This window comes from Pteropus vampyrus, unplaced genomic scaffold, assembly GCF_000151845.1.
Source record: "Pteropus vampyrus isolate Shadow unplaced genomic scaffold, Pvam_2.0 Scaffold710, whole genome shotgun sequence".
Lineage (NCBI taxonomy): Eukaryota > Metazoa > Chordata > Mammalia > Chiroptera > Pteropodidae > Pteropus > Pteropus vampyrus.
In genome coordinates this window covers 33,917-54,332 of record NW_011889491.1, presented here as the reverse complement: position 1 = coordinate 54,332, position 20,416 = coordinate 33,917, and positions in this window count along the sequence as shown.

The following is a 20,416-nucleotide window of genomic DNA, read 5'->3' as shown; positions in this document are numbered from 1 at the left end:
GACTTGAGTATCTGAGTTAGAGGGGAATATATGGTTTATGATGCCTATGTGTCACCAAGGTAAGGCTGTCCCTGTGTTAGTTGAAAATATTGGTTTGGTGCACAGTATAGAGTGGTCAGACCTGGAGATACAGATGTAAAATCATCAAACTATACTGACACTGCAGAGTAAATCGGATTGTCCAGGGAAAAGGTATATAGTGAGGAATGCAGAGAGTTATGGTCAGGGCTTTGAAGAACAGCAACAATTAAGAAGTGATCAGAGGAAAGGAATCAGAGAAAGTGATCAGAGAAAAAGAAGACTAAGGAAAGTGATCAGAGAAAAAGAACCTGTGAGGGTGTAGTATCACTAACCAAGGAAGGAGAGAATTTTGAAAATGGTGTCAACAGTGTCAAATACCATAGAGGTGTCAGCTGAGATGAGACAAAGTACTAGTTTACTTAAATTGACAGGTAGGAGTCAGTGACTTTTGTCAGTGTTGTTCCAGTGAAGTGGTAGGAAGAAGAACATAACTTAGATACACATTTTGAGAAACTATAAAGTTATTTTAATGGCTATAGAAAGCAGTTTGTCAGTAGACTACTAGAGTATGTTTCTATTAGAAGTGATTGACAAGTACTAAGCAGACAATCCCTGAGATGAGAGCTCAACTAGTTGTCCGAACTGACTGCCTCCACAGAAAGAATTCAGGAAGGGAGCTTTGTTTAGGCAAATTAAGTAATAGCTAATAACTCTAGAAATGTTGCCTCTTATTATGTAAAAGGAGAAGCTGATTTGTTACAGTGTAGTTAAAAATGAATTAAAACTTTAAGTTTTTTACTAAACACACTGATTATAATAAAGTATAGGATTAAATGATCATGTTTGTTTTCACCTAAATTTTAGCCCACCCAAAATAGTGAGATCCATTATGTAAGCTGCAGGCTGTTAATTTCGTATAGAGCAAGTAAAAAGTACCTTTCCTTTAATTCAATTGAATCTATTAAATAAATAGGGCTGTGGATAACTCAGCTAAACCTTATGGCCTAGATCTCTTTTCCATAAATATTCCTTGAACGAATTATACATGAAGCTAGGCTCGTTGAAATGAAAACATCATATCTTGTGAGGAGAGGCAAAAGAACTGGAGATATTTAGCCTAGAGATGAACCAACTCAAGGAAACATGAGCAGTTCTTCAAATATGTGATATGTGAAAAAAAGGACTAGACATTTATGTCTCCATGCCATTCTAGGACTTATTAGTGGACTCTACATAAATATAAATTTACACTCAACAAAAAGTTTCCATTAGTAATAGCTGTCCAAAGATAGATAGGCTGCCTCAAAGGTTAGGAAGTTTCCTACCACTGGAAGCATCCAAGCCAAAGTTAAACTGACATTTGTCCCAGATGCAATAAAAACAATGTAGCTAAATCAGTTCAGACTATGTTTAGTTGTATATAACAGAAAGAAAGCAAGCAAGCAAACAAACAAACAAAAACAATAGATTAAATAATATGAAAATATGTTTCTCTTTTATGCAAAAAAAGGTTTGGAGGTAGGCAGTCCAAAGCTGCAGGGTAACACCATGGTGTCATCACAGACCTAGATTCCTACACTTCCATTGTATCATCTTATCACTTTTCTTCTACCTTCAATAATTCCTCACAGACTGATAGAGACAAAACCATCATGCCTTCAGTGTAGGCCCAGAAGAAGGAGGAAATGCAGAAAAACAAAAGGAGTGCCAACTCCCTTTTAGAAGCTTCCTTGAAAGTTTCACATGAAACCTTTGCTTACATATCACTGCCTAAAAGTTAGTCTCGTGGCCTTGGATAGCTACAAGGAAGGCAGAAAAATAGAGTATTTTATTCTGGGTAGGAAGATATCCATCTGAAAACTAGCATGCTGTAACTCAGGAGAAAGAGAATAGATAGTGGAATAAGCAATAAATATCTGTGACACAACAGCCATCTGATGAAGTTGAGTTGAATGAAGCATAAGATCCTTTCCAACCCTTAGATCATGTTTGCTTGTGACAGAATTATGTGTCAAGAGAGCTGTTTTCAACATACTCTTATTCTGGAAGGTAAGACTGTCCTTATCATCCATGTAACCCATTCCATGAGTATAATCTCATCTGTTTTAACCACTTAGAGTGGTTCTTATTTCTGGTTGAATCTGGATTAATGCAGGGCCTGAAACTTTTGATATTATTGGTTAAAATCTTCTCTTTTAAGAGTCCCTGAGGGAATAAACTATAAAATAAAGAGATTTTAGTGAAAATAATTGGGCAAGGAGAGATGCAGAGAACCTAGAGACATTTTCTCAGTAGAGCTGAAAAGCCGAGGCACCCATGAGAACATTTGTTCAAATACTAAATATCTAGAGAGCATTCACTGTGTGTCGGGCACTGTTACATGATAGAGACACAGGGGTGAACAAGACAGAGATGATTTCTGGTCTCATGGAGCTTATAATCAATAGAAGAATGAGAGATCAAAAAAAAGGTAATAAATTTAGGAAATTAGAGTTGAGGTTGAATACCTGACAATACCTGACAATTTGGCTTTTGCCTTGATTCTGGGATCATGAGGGCTATTCAAAAATGTCCAAGGAACACTGACCTTGAAACTATTCCTCCTTCTCTGAGTCTTCCATTGTGATTTCTTAAAGGCAGTGTTCTTTTGTATACTCACAATTTTTCAGTCATGCTTTCCATAATCTTTCCTTGTCTTGTACTGGATTACACAGCACTGTGTCAACCCATTATAAATATTGCTGCATTTGCAAGTATAATAACAAATTCCATGTAACTCTGCCTTTCCATACTGTATGATAAGAGGCCATTATTGTTTAAAATCTATACTTACATAATGTAATGTTTGCATCTTGCATTTAACCATTGTCACATTTTAGTGACAGGAAGTAGAGCTGGGAACAATTGGTGTTATGTATTTTGATCTGAAATAGTATCCACAGATCAGTTGTTGCCTTGACTCATATACCATTGAGTGATTCGAAACTCAGTAATCTTAATATATCGTTGACCTTTCAAAGAGTTCAGTAATCATCGTTTTGTACTTAACTTACTTGAAATCTAAAACCACTTCATACAAGCAAAGAGAAGCAAGCTGTGTTTAAAGAAAGTTTCCATTTTAGATGGCTTTGAAAACTGACGTCCAGTGGCCTTTTCTTTTTTAAAAGTCTGTTATGATAAAGGTTTTTAAACAATATTTTATTTTTCAGTTGCAGTTGACATTTAATATTATTTTATATTAGTTTCAGGTGTACAGTATGGTGGTTAGACATCTACATAATTTACAAAGTGATACCCCCAAAAAGTCTAGGACCCCCCAGCACAATTCATAGTTATTACAATATTATTAATTATATTCCCTATGCTGTACTTTACATTCCAGTGACTATTTTGTAAATACAAATTTGTACTTTTTAATCCCTTCAACTTTTTCGCCCAGGCCCCCAAATTCCTCTCATTTGGCAACCATCAGTTTGTTCTCTGTATCTATGAGTCTGTTTCTGATTTGTTTATCCATATATTTTATTCTTCGGATTCCCCATATAAGTGAAATTATATGGTATTAATCTTTCTCTGTCTAAATTATTTCACTTAGGAAAATACCCTCTCGGACAGCAGTCCACAACCTTTTTGGCAAAGGGATTAGTGCTCCTATGAGAATCTAATGCCTGATGATCTGAAGTAAAGCTGAGGAGATGATGCTAGATCCGCGGCCGGGGGTTTAGGGCCCCTGCTCTAGGACATTCTGTGTTATCACAAATGGTAAGATTTCATTCTTTTTATGGCCAAGTAATAGTTCATTGAATATATGTACCACTTCTTCTTTATTCAGTAGTTCATTGATGGGCACTTAAGTTGCTTTCGTATCTTGGCTATTGTAAATAATGCTGCAATAAACTTATGGGTGCATGCATCTTTTTAAATTATTGTTTTGGTTTTCTTTGGATAAATATCAAGAAACATAATTGCTGGGTAATAAGATATTTCTATTTTTAATTTTTTGAGGAATCTCCATACTATTTTCCCTACTGGCTGCACAAATTTACAGACCCACCAACAATGCATAAAAGTTCCCTTTTCTCCAAACCCTCGACAACACTTGTTTGCTGATTTATTGAAGATAGGTGTGAGATGATGTATCATTAGGATTTTAATTTTCATTTCTCAAATAATTGGTGATATTCAGTATTTTTCATATGTCTATTGGCTACCTGTATGTCCTCTTTAGAGAACTGTCTATTAAGGTCCTCTACTCAATTTTTAATTGTATTGCTTGTTTTGTTAGTGTTAAGGTACATGAGTTCTTTATACATCCTAATCAGATGTATAATTAGTGAATATCTTCCAATCGATAAGTTGTCTTTTCGTTTTGTCGATGGTTTTCTTTGCTGTGCAAAAAGTTCTGGTTTGATGTAGTTTCATTTGTTTATTTTGTTTGTTTGTTTCCCTTGTCTGATGAAATATGTCAGGAAAAATACTACTCAGAGCAATGTTAGAGAGTTTGCTGCCTATGTTTTTTTTCTAGTTTTATGGTTTCAGGTCTTGCATTTAAATCTTTAATTCATTTTGTGTTGATTCTTGTATATAGTGTAAGAAGGTGGTCCAGTTCTTTATTTTTCTTTTGCATCTATCTATCTAGTTTTCCCAACACCATTTATTAAATACACTGTCATTACCACATTGCATATTCTTGCCTCTTTTGTAAAAGACTAATGAAACATTTAGATGTGGGTTTATTTCTGAGCTCTGTATTCTGCTCCATTGATCTGTTTCTGTTTTTATAATAGTACCATATTGTTTTGATTACTATAGGCTTCTTATACAGATTGCTGTGGCTATTCAGTGTTTTCTGTGGTTCCACATAAATTTTAATTTTGTTTTAGTTCAATAAAAAATGCCATTGGTATTTTGATAGGGATAGCATTGAATTTATAGATTGCTTTGGATAATATGGACACTTTAATGATGCTAACTTTTCCTATCTATCAGTATAATATATACTTCCATTTATTTGTATGTTCATCAATTTATTTCATAAATAATTATAGTTTTTGAAATACAAATCATTTAACTCCGGTTAAATTTATTTCTAGGTATTTGATTGTTTTTGATACTATTGTAAATGGGATTGATCATGTTGTATGATCTTTTTAATGTATTGCTGAATTTGTGTTGCTAATATTTTTTGAGAATTTTCACATCTATGCTCATCAGGGATATCGGCCTACAATTTTTTTCTTTTTTTTTAGTAATGTCTTTGGTTTTGGAATCAGGATAACAGTGGCCTTGTGAAATGATCTTCAGAGCCTTCCCTCCTCTTAAATTTTTTGGAATAGTTTGAGAAGGATAGGCATTAATTCTTCTTTGAATGTTTGGTAAAAGTCACTCGTGAAGCAATCCAGTGCATGGACTTTTGTTTTTTGAGAGTTTTCTGATTACTGATTCGATTTCATTAGTAGTTATCAGTCAGTTCGAAGTTTCTGTTTCTTCTTGACTCAGCCTTGGGATATTGTCTATTTCTAAAAATTTACTCATTTCTTCCAGATTTTCCGGTTTGTTGGCATACAATTGCTTGTAGCATTTTCTTATAATCCTTTGTATTTCTGTGGAGTTAGTTGTTACTTATCCTCTTTCATTTCTGATTTTATTTATTTGGAGCCTCTCTCTTTTATTCCTGATGAGTCAGGTTAAAGGTTTATCAATTTTGTTTATCTTTTCAAAGAACCAGCTCTTTTTTAAAATTAGTATCAGGTACACAGCACAATAATTAGGCATTTATATAATGTATGAAGTGATCTCCCTGACTATTCTAGTACACATCTGGCACTATACACAGCCATTACAATATTATTGACTATATTCCTTATGCTGTACTTCATATCCCTGTAACTGTTTTGGAACTACCAATTTGGACTTCTTCATCCCTTCACCTTTTTCACTTGGCCCTAACCCTCCTCCCTTATGGCAATCACCAGTTTGTTTTCTGTATTTTTGAGTGCTATTACTGTGTTTGTTTCTTTTTTCCTTAAATTCCAAATATAATGAAATAATATGATATTTTTCTTTCTCTGTCTGATTTATTTCACTCAGCATAATACCTTCTAGCTCCATCCATGTCACTGCAAATGGTACAATTTTCTTTTTCTATGACCAAGTAATATTCCATTGCATATATGTACCACTACTTCTTTATCCAATTGTCTATTAATGAGCACTTAGATTGCTTCCATATTTTGGCTTTTGTAAATAGCACCACAGTTAATATAAGGATGCATAAATCTGTACAAGTTAGTGTTTCAGATTTCCTCAGTTAAGTACTCAAAAGTGGAATTGCTGGGTCTTAAGGTAGTTCTATTTTTACCTTTTAAGGAACCTCCAAACTGTTTCCATGCAATTGCTTCACCAATTTGCAATCCCACCAACAGTGCACAAGGGTTTTCTTTTCTTCATATCCTCACCAACACTTGTTGTTTTTTGATTTATTGATGATAGTTTTTCTGACAGGTGTGAGGTGATATCTCATTGTGGTTTTAATTTTCATTTTTCTGATGATTAGTGACCTTGAGCATTTTTTCATATGTATATTGGCCATCTATATTTACTCTTTCAAGAAATATCTATTCCAGTCTCCTGCTCATTTTTTTAAATTGGATTGTTTGGTCTAGAGTTAAATGAATTCTTTATAAATTTTGGATATTAACCTCTTATCAGATATATCATAAGGAAATATTATTTCCCATTCAGTAAACTATCTTTTAGTTTTGTTGTTGGTTTCCTTTGCTGTGCAAAATATTTTAGTTTGATGTAGTCCCATTTGTTTATCTTTTCTTTTGTTTCTCTTACCTGATGTGATATGTCAGAAAAAAAATATATTATTAAGAGCAATATCAGAGAGTTTACTGCCTACATTTTCTTCTAGAAGTTTTATGTTTTGGGGTCTTACATTTAAGTCTATAATCCATTTTGGGTTGATTCTTGTAAGAAGTTTGTCCAGATTCATTTTTTTTTTTTTTTGCATGGATCAGACAAGTTTTCCCAAAACCACTTACTGGACAGACTGTCTTACCTAATCGTATATTCTTGCCTACTCTAGCTCTTGGTTTCATTTATCTTTTGTATTGTTTTTTCAGACTTTATTTTTTTTTATTTCCACATCCTTTCTTCTACTCACTTTCTGCTTTGTTTGCTGTACTTTATCTAAGATTTTCAAGTGTAAGATTAAATTTTTATTTGAGATTTTTCTTGTTACTCACGATAGGCCTGTATTGCAATGAATTTCCCTCTTATGACTGCTTTTGCTGTGTCCCATACATTTTTGAGTTGTGTTTTTATTTTCATTTGTCTAAAAGTATCTTTCGATCTCTTTCTTGATCTTATTGTAAACCCATTCATTGTTTAGTAACATATTATTTAGCCTCCATGTGTTTGTGTATTTTTTTGGCTTTTTTTAATTTTGTAATTGATTTCTAATTTTATACCATTGTAGCCAGAGAAGACACTTGATATGATTTCACTTTTCTTAAATTTACTGAGACTTGTTTTGTAGCCTAGCATGTGGCCTGTCCTGGCAAATGTCTGGCTCACTTAAAAAAAAATATGTATTCTGCTGCTTTGAAGTGAAATATTTAAAGACATCAATTAAATCCACCTCATCTATTCTTCCTTTTAAAGTCACTATTTCCTTGTTAATTATCTTTCTGGGAGACCGGTCCATTGGTGTCAATGGAGTGTTAAAATCTTCTAGTATGACTGTACTACTGTTGATCTCTCCCTTTATATTGGTCAATATTTGCTTTATATATTCGGGGTTCCTATGTTGGGTGCATAGCTGTTTACAAGGGTTATATCTTCTTGTTAGATTGATCCCTTTATTATTATCATAATATCCTTTTTTGTCTCTTATAGCCTTTGTTTTAAAGTCTATTTTGTCTGATATAAGCATTGCGACCTCAGCTTTTGGGTTATTTCTATTTTTATGCAATATGTTTTTTCATTCCTTCACTTTCAGTCTCTGTGTGTCTTTTAACCTGAAGCGGTTCTCTTATAGACAGCATATGTATGGAATTTGTTTTGTTTTTCATTCAGCTACCCAATGGTTTTGATTGGAGCATTTAATTTTTTTATATTTAAATTGATTGTTGATAAGTACATAGTTATCGCCATTTTATTATTCACAGTTATGTTCTTTCCTCCTTCTTTTTTTTTTTTTTTTTTAAAGAAGTCCTTAACATCTCTTGTAATACTGGTTTGGTAGTTATAAACTCCTTGAGCTTTTTCTTGTCTGGGAAGCTCTTTATCTCTCCTTCAGTTTTCAATGATAGACTTGCTGGGTAGAGTAGTCTTGGTTGTAGGTCCTTGCTTTTTATCACTTGAATATATTGTGCCAATCCCTTTTGGACTGCAAAGTTTCTGTTAAGAAATCAGCTGATAGTCTTATGGGAGTGCTATTGTAAGTAACTAGCTGCCTTTCTCTTGTTGCTTTTAGAATTCTGCCTATCACCTTTGCCATTTTATTTATGATGTGTCTTGGTGTGGACGATTTGGGTTCATCTTGTCTGGCACTTTCTGTGTTTCCTAGACTTGTATGTATATTTTCTTCACCAGTTTAGAGAAGTTCTCTGTCATTATTTCTTCAAATAAAATCTCACTTTCTTGCTCTCACTCTTCTCCTCCTGGTACCCCCATGATGTGAGTGTTGTTATGCTTGATGTTGTCCCAGAGGTCCCTTAAACTATCTTAAATTTTTTATTCTCTCTCTCTTTTCTTTCTTTTTGATGTTCCATTTGGCTGTTTTCTACAACAGTGTATTCCAAATCTCCAATTTGATCCTCTGCTTCATCTAATCGACTGTTGATGTCTTCTAGTGTATTCTTCACGTTAGTTATTGTATTCCTTGTTTTTTCTTTTTATATATGAATTATATTTTTACCAAACTGACAGGAAAGACTGCAAAGATTGCTAGGACACCAGTTTGGAGAATGGATGGAGAAACAAGCTTTATAATACATTATGGGGAAAATTTTATCTTTTATTTTTATTATTTTTTGGTAAATAATGTTTGTTTGTTTAATATTTTATAGTGACATTGCTTAACGAAATCTCGCAAGTTTCTGGTGTACAATGTAACAGCAAGGCCTATATATGTAGCATTGTATATTCACTTCCCATAGTCAGATTTCTTTCTGTCACCACATATTTGACCCTTTTTACCCAACCTACTTCCCTTTCCCCTCTCTCTCTCCCCTATGGTAACCACTAATCTAATGTCCATATCCATGAGTCTCTATTTGTTTGTCCTGTTCATTTGTTGCTTTTAGATTTATATCTCACATAAAAGTGATATCATGTGGTTCTCAGGTCTTCTGTCTGGCTTTTTTCGCTAAGCAAGATTATCTTGAGGTCCATCCAAGGTGTCGCGAATGAAAGTATTTCATCTCTTCTTATAGCTGAGTAATATTCAATTGTATATATGTACCACAGCTTCTTTATCCAATCTTCTGTTGTAGGACACTTCGGTTGTTTCCATGTCCTGGCACTGTGAATAATACTGCTATAAACATCAGTGTGCAAATATTTTTTTTTGAATATTAGTTTTCTAATCTTTGGGGTAAATACTCAGTAGAAGGATTGCTGGATCAAATGGTAGATCAATTCTTAGTTTTTTTGAGGAAACTCCATGCTGTTTTCCATAGTGGCTATAACAATTTTCAGTCCCACCAGCAGCATATGAGGGGTCTTTTTTATCGCATCCTCTCCAACATCAGTTATTATTTGTACTGTTGATAACAGCTATTCTAACAGCTAGTGATTTTGAGCATGCCTTCATATGTTTCTTTGCCATTTGTATGTCTTCTTGGGAGGCGTTTCTGTTCAGGTACTCTGCCCATTTTTTGATTTGATCATTTGTTCTTTTGTTGTTATTGAGTTATATGAGTTCTTTGTATGAATATTAGGCTTTTATCGGAGGCATTGCTTGCAAATAGATTTTCCCATTCAGATGGTTAACTCTTTACATTGTTGATTATTCCTTCTGTTGTGTAGAAACATTTTTAGTTTGATGTAGTCCCATTCATTTATGTGTGCTTTTAATTCCTTTGCATTTGAGGTCAAACACGTAAAAACCTCCTTAGGTCTAAAGTCCTTGAGTGTAGTTTCTAAGTTTTCTTCTATGCATTTTATGTTTCAGGTCTTATATTCAGGGCTTTAATTCATTTTAAATTAATTTTGATATGTGGTAGTAAAAACCAGTTTAGTTTCATTCTTTTGCAGGTGGCTTTTCGGTTTTCCCAGCACCATTTATTGAAGAGGCTTTCCTTTCTCCACTGAATGTTTCTGGCTCTTTTGTCGAAAATTATTTGCCTGTATAAACATGTGTTTACTTCTGGACTCTCAATTCTGTTCCACTGGTCTGCATGTTTGCTTTTCTCCCAATACCATGCTGATTTGATTACTGTCACTCTGTAGGATAATTTGAAGTTGGGCAGAGTGATAACTCTAGCTTCATTCTTTTTCCTAAGGATGGCTTTGGCGATTTGGGGTCTCTCGTACTTCAATACGAATCTGATGCTTTTTGGTTCTATTTCTTTAAAAAATGCAGATGGAATTTTGTTGGGGGTGGCATTAAATCTGTATAATGCTTCAGGTAATAAGATCATTTTAACCATGTTGATTCTTCCAATCCAAGAACACTGAATAGGTTTCCATTTCTTTGTATCTTCTTTGATTTCTTTTGAATTCTTTTAATAAAGTCTTATAGATTTCATTACATAAGGCCTTCACAGGTTTTGTTAGATTTATTCCTAGGTATTTTATTCTTTTTGTTGCAATTGCAAAACAATTATTTTCTCCACTTCTTTTTCTGACACTTAATTATTAGAGTATAGGAACGCTATGGATTTTTGAATGTTGATTTTGTATCCAGAAACTTTACTGTATTTGTTTATTGTTTCCACTAGTGTTCTTGTGGAGTCTTTAGGGTTTTCTACATAGAGAATCATGTCATCCTCAAACAGTGACAGTTGGACTTCCTCATTTCCTATTTGGATGCCTTTTATATCTTTCTCTTGCCTGATTGCTCTCCCAAGGACTTCAAATGTTATATTGAATTACAGTTGTGATAGTGGACAGACATGTCTTGTTCCTGATCTTAGAAGGAAGGTTTTTAGTTTTTCACCATTCGGTATAATGTTGGCCTATGGTTTGTCATATTTGGCCTTTATTATATTAAGGTACTTTCCTTCCATACCAATTTTGTTAAGTGTTTTGATCATAAATGGATGCTGAATCTTGTTGAAGGCTTTTTCTGCATCTATTGGTATGATCATATGATTCTTATTTTTTAATTTGTTTATGTGGTGTATCCCAATCATCTATATGTGCATGTTGAACCATCCCTGTGCCCCTGGGATGAAGCTCACTTAATTGTGGTGTATAATCTTTTTAATATGTTGGTGTATTCGGTTTGCTAGTATCTTATTTAGGATTTTTGCATCTGTGTTCATGAGAGATATTGGTCTGTAGCTTTCTTTGTGTGTGTGTGTGTGTGTGTGTGTGTGTGTGTGTGTGTGTGTGTGTTATCTTTATCAGGTTTTGGTATTGGGGTAATATTGGCCTCATAAAATGAGTTAGGAAGTATTGCCTCCTCTTCAATTTTTTGGAAGAGTTTGAGGAGAATAGGTATGAAATCCTCTTTGAATGTTTGGTTGAAATCACTGGTGGAACCATCTGATCCTGGTCTTTTACTTTTTGACAGGTTTTTGATGATTGTTTCAATTTCCATACTGCTGATCAGTCTATTTAGATTTTCCAGTTCTTCTTGATCCAGTCTAGGAAGGTTGTTCCATTCTATGTACTTGTCCATTTCTTCTAGGTTATTAAATCTGTTGTTATATGCTTTTTCATAGCATTCTTTTATGATCCTTTGTATTTCTGTGGTGTCTATCATAATTTCTCCTCTTTCACCTCTGATTTTGTTTATTTGTGTCCTTTTTCTTTTTTCTTTAGTGATTCTAGCCAGGGGTTTGTCAATTTTTCTAACCTTCTCAAAGTGCAAGCTCTTTTTTAAAATAAATTTATTTATTTAAATTAGTTTCAAATATACAGTATATTGGATGGACATCTATCTTAAAGAAACAGCACTTTCTTGCATTTATTTTTACTATTGCTTTCTTTGTTTTCTATTTCATTTAATTCTGCTCTAATTTTGATTATGTCTTTCCTCCTGCTGATTTTAGGCTTCATTTGTTCTTCCTTTTCTAGTTTTTTAAGATGAAGCATTGGGTTGTTTATTTGAGGTCATTCTTGTTTTTTGTGATAGGCTTGTAATGATATGAACTTTCCTTTTATGACCTCTTTTGCCATGTCTCAAAATTTTTGACATTTTATACTATCATTATAATTTGTTTCCTTGTATTTCCCATCTCTCTTTTTATTTCTTCTCTTGCCCAGTCATTCTTCAATAGCATGTTGTTTAATCTACATGTATTTGTTTTTCCCTCTTTAATATTACAGTTGATATACAGCTTCGAAGCATTATAATCAGAGAATATGGTTGGTATGATTTCAATCCTCTTATATTTGTTGAAGCTATCTCATGTCCCAGTATGTGGTCGATTCTTGAGAATATTCCATGTGCACTAGAGAAGAATGTATAAGAAGCAGCTTGGGGATGAAAGGCTCTGTGAATGTCAATTATGTCCAGTTGGTCTAATGTGTCATTTACGGATGTTATGTCTTTATTGATTTTCTCTTTGGATGATCTGTCCATATTCAACAGTGGTGTATTTAGGTCCCCTACTACGATAGTGTTTTGGTCTGTTTCTCCCTTTAGTTCTGTTAGTAACTGCTTTATATATTTTGGGGCTCCCTGATTGGGAGCATAAATATTAATAAATGTTATGTCTTTTGGGTTCATGGTTCCCTTTATCACTATAAAGTGTCCCTCAGTATCTTTGTTTACCTTGTTTATTTTGAAGTCTATTTCATCTGATACTAGTGCTGCTACTCCCACTTTTCTCTAAATGCCATTTGCTTGAAATATCATTTCCCACCCTTTCACTTTGTGTCTATATTTGTCGTTGGAACTGAGATATGTCTCCTGGAGGCAGCATATAGTTGGGATTTGTTTTTTGAGCCAATCTGCAAATCTGTACCTTTTTCTTGGTGAGTTCAGTCCATTTATATTTAGGGTGATTATTGATTTATAAGGTTTTCCTACAGCCATTTTATCTTTTGCTTTCTGGTAGCTCTCTGTTTCCATTGCTTCCTTGTCCTTGTGTGTCTGTGTTTTTTATTTTGGTTAAGTTTTATGGATTTTCTCTCTGGTTCTTCTTGTTTTATGTTATACATTTCAGTTATGAATCTTTGGCATGTGGTTACCGTTACACCTTTTTTCCATTCCCTTTTGCAAACTTGCATCTTTTGATTCCTCCACTTTTCTGTTATTGTTATCTCAATTCGTCCCTATGTATGCTGAACATTCATTAGTATCTTGCTACAGCAAATTTCTTTTTATTCTTTAATCTTATAATGTCCTTTTCTTAGTAAAGATTGCCCTCCTCTGCTTCTATCTGCCTACCAGTTTCTTTACTCATTGTTATGTATTTTTTGTCATTTAGTTTTAGGTGAATTGACTCCTTTCAGTATTTCTTGTAATGCAGGCATTGTACTGGAGAATTCCCTCAAATTTTTATGTATGGAAAATTCTTTATTTTTCCCCCATATCTAAAGGAGAGATTTGCTGCATACATTATTCTTGGCTGCTGGTTCTTTTCATTTGATAGTTTGAATATTTGATTCCACTTCTTTCTGGCTTGTATGGTTTGTGCTGAGACATCTGACAATGATTTAATGGGTTTTACTTTATCAGTTATCGTCTTATTTTCTCTTGCTTCCCTGAGAATAGTTTCTTTACCTTTGACTTTTTAAATTTATTTATTTAAATTAGTTTCAAGTACACAGTACATTGGTTAGACATCTATATAGTTCATAAAATGATCCCCTCAGTTGCTCCGTCCCTCCCCTGTCCCTCCACCTAGCCATCATATTAATGCTAACTGCATTCCTTTGACATGCTCCTCATCACCACGACCAAGTATCAACTACTAATTTGTACTTCTTTAACACTTCACCCCATTCTCCCAGCCACCCAACACCCTTCCCTCTCTCCATCATCAAATTGTTCACTATATTTGTGAGTCTGTTTTGGATTAGTTTGTTCTTTTTATTCCTTAGATTCCACATGTAAGTGAAACCAAATGCTATTTATCTTTCTTTGTCTGACTTATTTCACTCAACATAATAACCTCTAGGTCCATCCATGTCATTGCAAATGGTAGGATTTCATATTTTTAATGGCTGAGTAATATTTCATTCCAAATATGAACCATAATTTCTTTATCCAATTGTCTGTTGATGGGCATTTAGGTTGCTTCCATATCTTGGCTATTGTAAACTGTGCTGCCATGAATATTGGAGTGCATAGATCTTTACGAATTATTGTTTTGGTTTTCTTTGGATAACTACTCAGAAGTGCAATTACTGGGTCAAAAGGTATATCCATTTTTAATTTTTTGAGAAACTTCCATACTGTTTTCCATAGTGGCTGTACCAATTTGAAATCCCACCAACAATGTATGAGGGTTCCCTTTTCTCACCATCCTCACCAACAAATTTTGTTTGTTGATTTTTTGATGATAGCCATTCTGACAGGTGTGAGATGATATCTCATTGTGGTTTTAATTTACATTTCTCTAATGGTTAGCAACCTTGAGCATCTTTTCATATGTCTATTAGCCATTTGTATTTCATCTTTGGAGAAGTATCTGTTCAGGTTTTCTGCCCATTTTTAATTGTATTTTTTGTTGTTGTCATTGTCGTGTTCTATAAATTCTTTATATATTTTGGATATTAGCCCCTTATCAGATGTATCATTAGCAAATATCTTCTCCCAAACAGTCAGTTGTCTTTTTCTTCTGTTGATGGTTTCCTTTGCTATACAAAACCTTTTTAGTTTGATATAGTCCCATTTGTTTATTTCTTCTTTTGTTTCCCTTGCTTGAGGAGATATATCTGAAAAGAAATTCCTGTTAGTAATATCAGAGAATTTACTGTCTATGTTTTCTCCTAGAAGTTTTATGGTTTCAAGTCTTACATTAGTCTCTTACAACATGATTTTATATGACTACATAATATCTCAACCAATACCTATGAGTATACATAATTTATTTAACCCATCTCCTACTGTCTTTTTCTTATAATTTCCCATCATTAAAAGCAGTGAACAATTTTATAATCACTGCTTTCTACACTCTCTAATTGTTCTCTTAAGGTAACTTCCTACAAATGGAATTGCACATCTCGTGGATTTAGATACATATTGTCATGTTACATCATAAGAAGTTTAGTACCTGATTTCATCATATGAAAGTTCAATTTTCTCAAACATTTGTCAACAAAAGTAAATTATCAATTTGTTTTTTTAATTTGCCAATGTGATTAATGGATTTAGTTTGTATCTGTTTGATTGATACTGAAGGTAAATATTTCTTCATTTATTTATTAGCCATTTTTTGTTTCTTCGTGAATTACTTTTTGTGTCCTTTGTCCATTTTCTATTTATGTTTTCTTTTTAAAATTAACTTGTAAAAACTAAGTAGACCCATTATACTTAATATCTGCTGCAAACATTTTCCTATTTTTGTTTTTCTTTAATGTTATGGATTTTTAACCTATAGAGAGGATTTAATATGTTTGTTTGTTTTTGTAGCATTAATTAAATTAATCTTTTCCTTCCCGATCTTATGCCTTTGCTATTATACTTAGACAGATGTTGCTACTATGAGAAGATATAAATACAATAAACACCTCTGCTTTATTTTTATTTTATAGTTTTATTTTCACATTTTACTTTTTAAACCATCTAGCAATTTTATGGAGGTAAGCATCTGATTTTAGTTCATTTTTAACAGTCATTTATAAGATGATGAATTTTCACTAGAAATTCACCAAAATAAATCTTCAAAACCTGCATTTTCCATACTGCACATTAGGTCTCAGCAAGTAATGAATTCTGATCTGCAAACACAACCCAGCATGCCAGTATTTGCAAATGTACCCATGAACCAAATAGCAAAGCTCCTTCACAAGCAAAAGATCAACTTTCCCATGTGAAGTCTCCAGTTACAGACTCACATTCATTCTCAAATCACCCTAACACAGAGAAAACAGACATGTTTACTTTTTTCATGGTTCATGGATGAATTTTCCTCTGAAATAAAATTAATAACCAAATCTTTCCTCAATAAGCTGAAGCACATTCCACATTGGTCTCTGAATGAAAGGCCCTCTGGTACTCTTAATGAAAGCAACAAGAAAATAGGGATTTTTTAGATTAGAAGAAAATTCTCCTATTTCACTATAGACAGTGTCCTTTGGACCTAAATACTCTTGGTTCTGAATTTATTTTTTATGTTACCAAGGCAAATGCACAGGGAAATAGCAGCTGGAGCCATTTGAGGGTTACTAATTACAGGACATCACAGGTATAATTTATAATCATCCTTGACAGATGTGACCCCATTACATTAAATACTGTTGACATGCTTTAAAAGCCAGATGAAGGCTGGAAAGAGGTTATTCTTTAAGTAACAGCTTTCCAGCAAGTAGCTCTGTAAATATGTAGGAGAAACAACATGCTGACATGATATAATAGGAAGATTTTTTAAAAGACCAATTGTTTTGAAAATATTTCACTCTACTCCATGAGGTATCAATATTCAAAGAAATGCCCAGACAGTTTTGTTAAATTATTAACTCTGCCTATATTATACAATACCAAAGATTTCAACATTTAGGTTGAAAAGATTTTTCTGGGTCTGAGCCATAAAGTTCCAACAATTAAAATACTTTAAAAAAATTTTTAATATATATTTCTGATCATTTTCCTCCAGTTCATGCTGCAGCTAAGTAAAATTTATACTATATAGAAATGAATGTTCAGTTCAAAGCATTTCAGGAAGAAAAAGAAAAATGTTAAAATAATTATCATCTCTGTAGGCAAAACAAATAGCTGGTTGAGTGGCTTTTAGATTTTTCAGTCTTCTTGAGATGGCCTAGAGCTATGGCCAGAGGGTTCCTCAGCCACAAATACAGAGAGCTATTTCCCCTCCACACAAGCAATGAAAAGGCTCAAAGAAGAATCACATACATCCTTAAGTCATTATTATTTTTTAAGCTCTCCTTTAGACATAAAGAAAAAAATAATTTATGTTTACAGTTCTGTGATACATAAAAATATAATTAAAGTACTAAATCTTTCCCAAGAAATGTAATGTACAGAATTAAATTTATCATTTAGCTGGAAACAAGTCCCCTCAGAGAGATCAAGTTGATATGTGAGGGATCAGGTTTGAAATCCTGTTGCTGATTTTTTCAAGGGGTAGTATTTTTGTTCACTCTTTCCCTGATTTCTCCTCACAAATGTCAAAATGAATTACAGGATATATTACCTGAATCCCCAAATCTAGTTACAGTGATAGCCCTTCATTTTTGTTCTTTCTAATGCCATTTATATATATGGAAGTCATTCTTCTTATCATATTTCCAGCACCTTCTGACAAAGTAGTATTTAACATTTCCCACAGGATTTAACATTTCCCCTGGAAGGTTTTTTTTTGTTTTTTTGTTTTTTTGTTTGTTTGTTTTTGTAGTGTATTTCAGAATACAAAAAGTTGCAGAGTTTATTTTTTAATCTTTTTAATTAGTTGCATAAAACTGTTGACACCTTATGTTTGCTTTGACAATACCAAGCTGATTTAAGTGAAATTTTCCTGAAAACTGGGTGAGTAGTGGGGAGAAGAGATAAGATAATGGAAGAATACAGAGAGGGAGGCAATATTTTTTCCCTAAAGGATTTTGATTTAATATTTTTTTTGTTAGAAGCATTGTTCATCTCTCTAACATATCATTGCCATTAATAAGGACATCACAAACTCAGAAGAGTGAAACTAAGTATGTTATTTACAGACTTAGGCACTGATCATATTTGCTTGCATGCATCTTGAAGAAGCATTTTTGATTCATCTCATAAAAATCTATTGGGAAGCCATATATTTAAAAGTGCTGTCTTCCCTCCTTGTAGATTCGGAGCCCCAATCAATCTTTTGTGTTATGACCAGGCATAAGTCATAAAACAGCAACTATTATAAGTTTTATGGATCTGAGAGCTAGGACACTCATGAGGAGGATAAGTTCATAATAGCCTTAAAGAGAAAACTATCCTTCAAGGTCTTAGGTTTTCATAGAGAGACTGCTCTGGTGGTTGGCAGTCTTACTTTTTAACCAACATTTCTTACCATTAGAAAAAACTTCTGTATTCACCAACTCGGCTGTACTACCAGTATTTATTTATTGTATTCAGAACCTTGTCTACTAGGGAACGTAGATTAGAGGATGTGGTTGTTTTCTTCAACCTATAACCTGTCAGCTTCCTAGGTAGAAATGGGTGAGGTTCTTCAAGCATTTAAATGGCCCTCATTAACTCATTGCAGGTCTTTACTTAAGCGTGCCTTTAACGTATTCTAACCCACCACTACCCTAAGGAGCCCAATACTTTCTTTGGCCTGCTATCTCTAGCCCAATAGCTTAACACCATACTACTCTAAGTCACTTAATGGAAATGTGTAAGTCCAGAACTGTTTTCATTTCCTGTAGTTCAAACTGTCTGATCTCTATGTAACAGCTAACTAAATTTTAACACTAACCCTTACTGGTATAATAATGGAAGGGGAGTAAAGGAGTTTACAGGATACTAGTATAGATGCCTTCTGGAAAAAAATGATATCCCCACCTGTGTTGTCTAACCTAATTTTACTAATAGTAGAGAAGACCAAAGCAGGTTGGAGGGGTGTGCAATAGGGTAATACGAGCAATACATGAGGTAAGATGTAACCTCTTAAGAGCTACATCAACTAAACCATGTAAGTAGTCACCTACCTAGATGTTTTTACTGTGAGCTCCTAGAAAGCAGAGATTGTTCCCTGAATTAATTAATTAATTGAACATACCAGTATCCCTTTGTATAATGATCATTTTATTTAACAAATCTTAGCTTAGCCTCTTGCCCCATGGGCCAGGCCCAGTGCTGGGTGCTGGGGATACAGCAATCAGACACAGGCACAGCCCTCAGGTGAACCTTCTGGTGGGAAAGATAATCAATGAAACAGTGTCTCAATGAGATCCTGAGGGCACTATATCCCTGCTCAGAAGCACCAGAATGAAAGGTTTGTGGAGGGAATGAATTCCACATGGGGTGACATTTAAGACTCAATAGCTCTGATTTTGGGAAATACAACATTTAAAGCAAAGTAAAATTACACTACAAAATATGAAGGAGGCTGCCCTTTTGTTTGGCTTTTCTGAAGTGAGTTTTATATGTAAAGGAAGTTTTTCATGGAATCCCTGACAAACGCATGACAAATAGCCCCAAACTAAAGTAGCTGAACTTTGAATTAGCCAGAACAGCAATGCCTCTCTGTGTTCTTGTATTCTGGTTATACTTCTTTTCCTGCACTTTTCTGTTTTTATTGAAGGAGAATTAACATAAAATAAAATGCACAGCTTTCGAGTTTTCAGCTTGATAAATTTTAACAAATGTATACACCCCTGTAACCACCACTTAAAGCAAGATATAGAATATTCCTATCAACCAAAAACGTTCCTCTTGCCTCTTTCCAGTAATTTCCATGCACACACATACTTAGAAAAAATCCCTGTTATAAATTCTATTACTATAAATCAGTTTTTCCTGTTCTTGAACTTCATACATAGAGAATCATACAGTATTTACTCTTTTGCATCTGAGTGGACGCACTAGTATTTGGGGCAGCATACTTGAAGGTATTAAAAGATTCAAAATAGTGTTAAACAAGAGAGCAATAAGTAGAAAACAATCCCCACTGCAGTGTTTCAGTATCTCACTGTGTTTATAAAAATATCCATAGTTATGTATTCACTTCACTGCCCTTCATCCCTAAATTGTTTAAGTCCAACTGTTTTCTTCACAAGAAAAAAATATCATATGTTCTAGGACATACATGTTCTTTTCTTGATGTGGCCAGACCTGTTATGCCTATTATACTTTGGCTCTAATTTCATGCAGCACATATCAGTCTCTAAGTGTGATCTCTCAACTGTGACATATGTACAATTTATATGATAACAAAAATCTCTCTGTGCAACTGGGATGGCTTCAAGGACACTGCTGTTCTATAGTATACTAGGTGAGAACCACTGGGGAGAGACAATCACACTAAATGAAACATGTTCATTTGCCTCCCTATGCCAGGTTTTTTTCTCTCTTCATTTCTTTACTGGGTCACTAAATAACACTCCCTAT